The sequence below is a fragment of the Rutidosis leptorrhynchoides genome, chromosome 5, assembly GCF_046630445.1.
Source record: "Rutidosis leptorrhynchoides isolate AG116_Rl617_1_P2 chromosome 5, CSIRO_AGI_Rlap_v1, whole genome shotgun sequence".
Lineage (NCBI taxonomy): Eukaryota > Viridiplantae > Streptophyta > Magnoliopsida > Asterales > Asteraceae > Rutidosis > Rutidosis leptorrhynchoides.
In genome coordinates this window covers 126771990-126782028 of record NC_092337.1, presented here as the reverse complement: position 1 = coordinate 126782028, position 10039 = coordinate 126771990, and the positions used below count along the sequence as shown (strand labels likewise).

The 10039-nt window shown below is 31.9% G+C and overlaps 1 non-coding gene across 1 annotated transcript; it reads right to left on the bottom strand.

The window, feature by feature from the left end:
- Nucleotides 1-748: 748 nt before the first annotated feature.
- LOC139851174 (small nucleolar RNA R71) lies at nt 749-855 on the bottom strand. Its single transcript, XR_011760531.1, has one exon. It is a non-coding gene; the product is annotated as a small nucleolar RNA R71 (small nucleolar RNA).
- Nucleotides 856-10039: the final 9184 nt, after the last annotated feature.

The window sequence follows — 10039 nt, the reverse complement described above, 5'->3', positions numbered from 1 at the left end:
TAACTTATATAATTTTTATCTTTATAACTAATAGGATATTCAGTGAATGCACCGAGCAAAACGTTCACCACCTTTCATACGTTCACCACCTGTAACCCGATCAAGACATCTAGCCAATATTATCGCCATTGATTTTTCTTTAGAATCATCATCAAGTCGACCAATTACTCCAATTCAAATTTCCGATAATCCATTTTTTGAACCCGACCTCACAATTGAGAACGCAGAGGATATTCAAGGACAATTCAGAGATCCTGAACCACTAATCATTCCTTCGGAACCACAAATTACTCATCCAGAGATTGTCGAGGAAGAAACCATTAAATCAGAATCCTCTAGTGATTCAGATTCAACAAATTCAATTATGGAAGTAACGGAACCTCTAAGTATGGAAGACCGAATGAGAGCCACACGAATGGGCCAAGGTCACGCCATTATTAAGCCAGCCATTAATGCGCCAGGTTATGAAATCCAAGGACAAATCCTACACATGGTAACTAATCAATGCCAATATAGTGGTACACCAAAAGAAGATCCAAAGGAACATCTTCGAACCTTTAACAGGATCAGTACTCTATTCAAAATCAGAGAAGTTGAGGATGAACAGATCTATCTCATGTTATTTCCCTAGACTTTAAAGGGAGAAGCCAAAGATTGGTTAGAATCATTACCTGAAGGGGCGGTTGACACATGGGATGTTTTAGTTGAGAAATTTCTTAAAAGATTTTTTCCGGCATCTAAAGCCGTAAGACTTCAAGGAGAAATTGTTACATTCACACAGAAGCCAAATGAAACTCTATATGAGGCGTGGACAAGATTCAGAAAATTGTTGAGAGGATGTCCTCAACACGGTTTAGATACTTATCAAATAGTACAAATATTCTACCAAGGATGCGACGTTGCTATACGAAAAGACATCGACATAACAGATGGTGGTTCCATTATGAAGAAAACCGCAACTGAAGCTTACAAAATTATTGATAACACATCATCCCACTCTCATGAGTGGCACCAAGAAAAAGATATCTTTCGTTCATCTAAAGCGGCTAGAGCTGATTCTAGCCATGACTTTGATTCCGTTTCCGCAAAAATAGATGCTTTCGAGAGATGAATGGAAAAGATGAATAAATATATTCACGCAATACGAATCAGTTGTGAGCAATGCAGTGGACCACACTTAACGAAAGATTGCCACATTAAGCAAATAATGGAACAACGTGAGAATGTTTCCTACATGAACCAAAGGCCGGGAAATAATTATCAAAATAATTATCAACCGCCAAGGCCAAACTTTAATCGAAATCAAAACATTCTTTACAATCCAAATGGACCCAACAATAACTCGTATAACCAACATGGTCTGAATAACCAACCAACTCAAAACAACACTTTCAATCCACAAAGACCTAGTTTGTATAAACCACCGTAACAAACCGAAGAGAAAAAGCCAAATCTGGAAGAAATGATGGCAAAGCTAATGGAATCTCAAACACAATTTATTACATCTCAAACCCAAACGAATGAGAGGTTTGATCAGTCGTTAAGAACTCAACAATCTTCCATTTTGAATCTAGAAAAACACGTAGGAACTCTTGCTAGCATGATGAGTGAGAGGGAACAAGGAAAGCTACCGAGTAATACAGAAGTAAATCCTCGGAATGAGAATGTTAATATGGTGTCAACAAATTCTGAAAAACCAGCTCCAGAAGATGGGAAGGTTTTAGATGTGAGTAACAATGAAGAAGTTACAACACCACCACCACCACCCGAGTATGTAAAGCCAGTGGTGGCACCATACAAACCACCCATCCCGTTTCCAAGAAAAGGAGTTGAGTATGAGCAAGTAATAGGTAATAAAGTTTGTGATACCTCTGGAAAGAAGAAGAAGAATAAGAAAGTACAAGAAACAAAAACCGTAAAAATAAACCCGGTGAAGACAGTTCCACCAAAACCTCCACCCAGGGTGGGTGATCCGGGTGAATTTATCGTTCCTTGTCTACTTAGTGATTGTGTCATGTATGATGCACTAGCAGATTTAGGTGCGAGTATAAGTGTTATGCATCTTTCATTATATAAGAGATTAGGAGTAGGTGAGTTAAGTCCAACGGAAATGAGTGTTCGACTCTTTGATCATACTATTAAACAGCCAGTTGGAATTGCTGACAACCTACCCGTTCAAGTGGGTAATTTAACCTTTTTAGTCGAATTTATTGTCATTGACATAGAAGAGGACTCAAACATTTCTCGAATTTTAGGTCGACCATTCTTAGCATCCACCAGGGCGTTATTTGATGTAAGAGAGGGTAGAATGACACTTAGTGATGGTGAAAAATCGGTCACCTTTGTGAATCGAAAGGCTAAATCTCCACCAACCAATACCGTTGAACCAACAAAGATGATTGGTAAAAACCACATTGTTTTACCAACTCCAACGGTAGTGCTTAGCAATAATAAAATGCCTAAGTGTGGGGAAGATGAAGTAAAACCTAATGATGACATGATAACAAAGAACCCCGTTATTGATAAGAAATTAAATGACCCCGTTATTAACAGTTCAATGAAGAAACTTATTAAACGGATTCGTGATGCTAGAACCAATGGGAACTTTAAGTTATGTAATCGGTTAGTATCCAATCTTTCGCCTAAAGAAAAGGAGAAACTTGTTGAATTTGTGGATATTACACAGGAATCCGACCAATGGCTTAAATCAAAAGTCACAGATATGCAAGTTGATTATGGTCCAAGAGAAATTGATGATGAAGTTAATCACAATTTCGACACCACAGCTACCTAAGTGTGGGGAGATTCAAATGTTCTAAAAATAAAATGTTGTCTAGAGTTAGTTGTTCTGTTCTCGTGTAGTTCTGAATTGTTGTTTTGTAGGTTTTGTATGAAATTAATATGCATTTTTAAATTTAAGTTTTGTGTGAATTTAAAAAAAAAATTACTTTATTTCATTAAGTTTAAAAAAATGATTTCTAAAATTCATCGTAAGTTGAAGACTAGGTCATGGAACCGAAATTGCTTTACCCGAGGGCGGGGCGAAAAATTTTGTTATCATTATTTTTAATTTTATTGATCTAAAGTATACCAAAAAAAAAAAAAAAACCCAAAAATCTTTGCTTTTAAAACAATCGCTTTAAAAACGACAAATTTTAAATTTTGTCGAGGGACGGACTAGGTAAACATACCGAAACTACCTAAAGTAAAAGGAAACAAAATTTAAAAAAAAAAATATTCATTTAAATTGTTTTAATAAATAAAGGTTTTATAAAAAAAATATATAATAAAAATATTATGTATGTTTGTAGTTTATCTTATGTACAAAACAGGGTAAAACAGCGCACTTTCAAAGACTGACATTAAGTTCAGCAAAAGCGACTAATTTTGACGACAAGACGCAAAATATCAAATGTGATATAAAATAATATGTTTGCAAACTCGGTATTTTTAATCACTTTTCTACACTAATCACCCTCATGAATTTATAATTATAGTCTGATTTCATGCAAATGAGGGCATTGCATGATCTCAAGTGTGGGGAAGGGTTATAAATTCTCTCGGGTTTACACTTAGTTTATTTGCCAAATTTTGTAAAAATTTGAAAAATTTTCAATAAAATGAATTCAAAATCATGTTTATACATATTTTTGAACGATAAAACTAGGTTTTATTACCGAAATTATTGTTACCTCGGAAAGAACATAAATAGAGAAACAACCCAAAACGTTAGAATTCATTTAAAATGGAATAGAGGAGAATAAAAAGGCAAAGAAAAATAAATAAAAGCTAAGTGTGGGAAGAATTTACCAAGTTATTTAAAACACATATCACATATGTTTGTACAAGATTATTAAGGTACTTTTGTTTTTGACGATTTTAATCAGTTTTACCTAATTTACTGTAATATATTTGAAAGAAAGATGGATCTGCACGATGAATCAATTCCATCATTAAAAGGAAGTAAAGTCTTCCGAAAAAGACACGCGCTTCTTGATTTAGGTCAGGAAGTTGTCGTCCAGACCAGCTGTAGGTTGACGAAAAATCTAAAAAAGTCATCTCTAAAATCAGCAGGAAATCCACGGACCTTAGCATCAAACAGGGTCGCCAAGTGGTCAGACTTATCCTAACCATGAGAGGATCTGTATCGTAAAATGGGGAGGGCGCCGTGCAAATTAGCTTGATAAGACTAATGAATCAGACCCCCAGAAAGGATAATCTCCTTAAAGATTAAAAATCAGCTTTTAAGCCTGATATTACTCAATCCTTAAGGTTGACTTTAAAGATTGAGAATTACAAACTCATGGAATTCAATGATATCTAAACTCGAGCTTGAACGAGAAAATATTTTGATCAAAATTACAAACCAATTTGTTTTCTGAAAACCTATTTTCAATGCGTTCATTACCACTGAAAGTAAAAATCCTAGAAATTCACTTGGAATTCATTAGGTCACCTGAACCAAATCGGGTGTCAACCGTAAAAACGGTGGTTGCATAGCATGGTCGAAGACAGGACCTTGTGCCAGACCAAAAAATTATAGGGTGATCTTTACTGTTGCTCCTACAAAGGATAGTAATTGCATCCGACACGTTGTGGACCATGAACATCTGCATGTCATTAGACATTGCCTTAACAGTTGTTTATTCAACGCTTTCCTTTACAACTGGACGGTAGTTTACCGAAAGGTAATATACGGAGCAAGTATACTGGATGGTAGTTTACCGAAAGGTAATATACGGAGCAAGTATACTGGACATGTGCTTTCCTAATACAAGGATTAGCAAGTAGGTGACACAAAACTGCAAGTTTTGAGCTAAAATTTTCAAATCTGAAACCCACAAAACCCCCAAAAATATTTTGCAAACACCGGTGAAGGGTTATTCCGAAAAACTTATCTAGGGTAAAAGCTAGAATGAATTTTCGAAAGATCAAATGTTTTCATAAAGATCCAATTTCCTTAAAGGATCTAAATTTTCATAGTCATGTGGGACTATAAACTACATCGTTACTATCATTGTTCATACCGCCGTATCAATATCACTGATGTATAAAGTGTGAGAATAAAAAAAAAGTGATTCGAGTAAAGTGTGATTTTATTTTAAGTTCTGTATTGCTTGAGGACAAGCAACGCTCAAGTGTGGGGATATTTGATAGTGCTTCAAATAAACATATATTTAGGCACAATATCCTTCCAATATGTAAAGCTTTTAGTTGTAATTGTTCTATTTTTATGTAATATTCATTTAAATAAATAAGTGCGAAGACAAAAGAAGAAAATGACGATTTGAAGACGCAAATGACCAAAAAGCTAAAAAGTATAAAGTACAATCCAAGTGGTTCGAATTATTGATGAGAAACGTCTAAAAATTACAAGAGTATGAGCCGCGGAACGCAAAGTACAAAATATCTCAGCATCCAAAAGGACGTTCAAAAATCCGACACCGGGACATAAACCGAGAAGAAACGTACGAGTCAACGGAGCTAAAATTACGAGTCAACTATGCACAAGAATATAATATAATATATATAATTATATATAATTATATAAAATTATATATATTATATTATATATTAAATAAATGTGCGCAGCCCACGTTTAAAACTTAATGTGAGCTGGAACAGCTGGCCATGCGATCGCATGGCCAGAAGGCACAAAAGTCATGCACTCGCATGAGTTACTGTAGCAGGCCAAGTTCTATAAAAAGTCAGTTTTTCGGACGAGTTATGTACACAATATAATTATCTATCTCTCACTCTCTTAAATATATATTACATTTATATTTTAATTATAATTTTAATATTAAAGTTTAATAATAATAAGGTTATGGTAGCGAATGTTTTAAGTTTTTAAGTCGGAACTCTGCCAATGTAACGCTACGCAATAAATAATCACTGTAACCTATGTTCTTCCTTTTTAAATTAATGTCTTGTAACTAAGTTATTATTATTCTTATTTGAACCGAAGTAATCATATGTTGGACTAAATATTAAGATGGGCTTATTGGATTTTGTACCATAATTAAGGTTTGGACAAAAGACCGACACTTGTGAACATTGGACTATTGACTATTAATAGGTAGGGGGTATTGTCTAATCGAATGACAACTCATTGGAACCTGTCGAACCTATCTTCAAATTAGTTAATCTAATAATTATTAAAATGATTATGTATGTCCTATTTAGTGACGTTTATACGACATCTTTTACGATCATTTAATTAATTATTCGGGTTGGGTAATTGATTATTCATTCTGATTAAATGGGTAAATTAATGTTCATATCTTATTAAAACAGGGGTGGATTACATACATGGGTAATTGGTGTAATTGTTAACAAAGTATTAAAACCTTGGATTACACGCAGTCGATAACCTGGTGTAATCATTAAACAAAGTATTAAAACCTTGTTACAGTTCGAATCCCTAATTAGTTGGAATATTTGACTTTCGGGAATAAGGTTAATTTGATGAGCATAATATAATTATGACCGATGGACTATTATGGACAAAAACCAGATAGGTATCAAATAAATCCAGGACAAAGGATAATTAACCCGGGTAACAATTAATCAAAACGTCAACATCATGATTACGAAAGTTTAAATAAGCATAATACTTTTATTTCATATTCCATCGTACCTTTATTTACTGTCATTTTAATTACTATAATTTACTTTATCACAATTTAAATTCTGTCATTTATATTATCGTCATTTATCTTTACGCTTTATTTAAAATCGACAAACCAGTCATTAAACGGTAAAACCCCCCCTTTTATAATATATATATATATATATATATATATATATATATATATATATATATATATATATATATATATATATATATATATATATATATATATATATATATATATATATATATATATATATATATATATATATATATATATATATTTATTTATTTATACAAATATAGTTTAAAATAAATATAGCGTTAAACTTGTCTAGCTCCCTACGGAACGAACCGGACTTACTAAAAACTACACTACTGTACGATTAGATACACTGCTTATAGTGTTGTAGCAAGGTTTAGGTATATCCACTCTATAAATAAATAAATAACTTGTGTAAAATTGTATCGTATTTAATAGTATTTCGTAATAAAAATATAACATCAATATCCCCATCATTCCGGGACTCTCATCGGACATGATAAAATCGAAGTACTAAAGCATCCGTAACCCGGATGGGGTTCGTTGGGCCTAATAGATCTATCTTTAGGATTCGCGTCAATTAGGGTTTCTGTTCCCTAATTCTTAAATTACCAGACTAAAAAGAGTGATATCTAGTATAATAATCCAACCATAGAATGTAGTTTCAAGTACTTGTGCCTATTTTGTAAAACATTTATAAAACTGCATGTATTCTCATCCCAAAAATATTCGATAGTAAAAATGGGACTATAACTCACTTTCACAGATTTTCAATTCGTCAAGAATAAGACTTGGCCACGGGTTGATTCACGAACCTATAACAAATATATACATATATATCAAGGTATGATAGAAATATATTCACATCATATTTTTATTTACGTTTTGACGATTTAAGTTGTCAAGTTAACAGTCCAACGTTAGTAGTCCAAAATTAGTAGTTCGATGTTAGTAGTACATATATAATTCAAAATATCACCCTGTAATAATCAAAACATAGTATACACGTATTGTATAAGACTCAATCATGACCCACGATACCGCTATTGTAGTTACACATATTGTGTATGTGGGTCTTTCGATTTATCCGACGTATTGTGTAACTAATGTCTTAACTAATCAAGATTACATGATATTGTCTCGGACTCATCCGAGACTAGTATATTACATGGAAATACTCATAAAATGTTAGAATACTTGTATAATACAAGAAAAGTTAACTAGGATGTGGTTAGTATAGATTTTTGTAAAATCATCACGTAGTCAATTTAGCCATTTTTAACCAATATTGTTTTGCTTATAACTTCTTCATTATAAATCCGTTTTGAGTGAATCAAATTGTTATGGTTTCATAACGAACTAAAATTTGTAAAAATAAACTAAAAAAGTGGTGGTTTATAGTCGAAGTTACAAGCAACATGCCTATTTTTAAAGAGGTAGTCATTTCCGTCAAACAACGACATCTTGATGACCATTTTGAAAAACATACTTCTACTTTGAGTTTAACCATGATTTTTGAATATAGTTTCATGTTCATATGAAATATCATTTTCCCAGAAAAACAACTTTTAAATCAAAGATTATCATAGTTTTTAATTATCCAACCCAAAACAGTCCCCGGTTTCACTACGACGGCGTATGTCCGGTTTTACGGTGTTCTTCGTGTTTCCAAGTATTAAATCATTAAGTTAGCATATCATATAGATATAAAAAATATGTTAAATTGTTTTTAAAAGTCAAGTTAGAAGTATTAACTTTGTTTGCGAATAAGTTTAGAATTAACTAAACTATGTTCTAGTGATTACAATTTATATTCTTCGAATAATATAGTTATATAGGTATGAATCGAATGCTGTTATTAACATCATCACTACCTCAAATATAGTAGGTAAACCTACTGGAAATAACAAGAAATGATCTTAAGCTTCAAAGGATCTTGGATGGCCTGGAAGTTCTTGAAGTAGAATCATGACACGAAAACAAGTTCAAGTAAGATTACTACTTGAATTAAGATAGTTATAGTTATAGAAATCGAATCAAAGTTTGAATATGAATATTACCTTGAATTATAAAGATAACCTACTGTAAATAACAAACGTTTCTTGATCTTCGATGATTTCTTGGAATGGATTTGAAAGCTTGGAAGTAATCTAGTAAACTTGAAAGTGTTTTTGATGTGTTCTTAAGTAGTTATTTTGTATGGTGATCAAAGGTTGAGTTTATGAGCTAGATGATGTAGAACTTGATGAAGATGATGAAGAACACTTAGGATATAATGAAAGAACAAGAGAGAGATCAATTTGATGCATGAAAGTTGAAATGGAAATGTGTTTGTGTGTGTGCATGTGGACGTGAATTGAGGGAGTCAATATAGGCTCCATTAGTTTGTTGTTTTGTTAGATATTTCATGCTAGTTGCCAAATTATGATTCCCACATGTCTTGATGACTCATTAAGGCTGCTAAGAGCTGATCATTAAAGTGTATATACTAATAGTATGTACATCTAAAAGCTAGGTATTGTACGAGTGCAATACCAAACGAATACGAGTAGAATTCTTGATGAGAACGAATGGGAATGTAATTGTAACCATTTTTGTTAAGTAGAAGTATTTTGATATATGTCTTGAAGTCTTTCAAAAGTGTATTAATACATCTTAATACACTACATATATATACATTTTAATCGAGTTGTTAAATCATCGTTAGTCGTTACATGCATGCGTTGTTTTGAAACCTTTAAGTTAACGATCTCGTTTAATGCAATTAATCCATTGTTATTATATCTAATGAGGTGTTAAATTGTTATATTATCATGATAACATAGTGTATTAATATATCTTAATACGATATATATATATATATATATATATATATATATATATATATATATATATATATATATATATATATATATATATATATATATATATATATATATATATATATATATATATATATATATATATATATATATAAAGACGCCGTTACAACGATAATCGTTACATATAAATATCGTTTTGAAATCCTTGAGTTAATAGTCTTGTTTTATGTATATTGTTCATTGTTAAAATACATAATTAGATACTTAATTATCATATCATCATGTTAAACATATATATATATGTTCATATATATATTATCATGTCACATATAAGTTATAACGTTCGTAAATCATCAGATAAACTGGGTGGTTAAACGATTACATAGTTTCAATTAATCAAGTCTTAACAAGTTTGATTGCTTAACATGTTGGAAACATTTAATCATGTAAATATGAATCTCATATAATATATAATCATGGAAAAGTTCGGGTCACTACAGGTTGGGTATTAGACGATTGCGTGAATGGAATGTTGCTCTT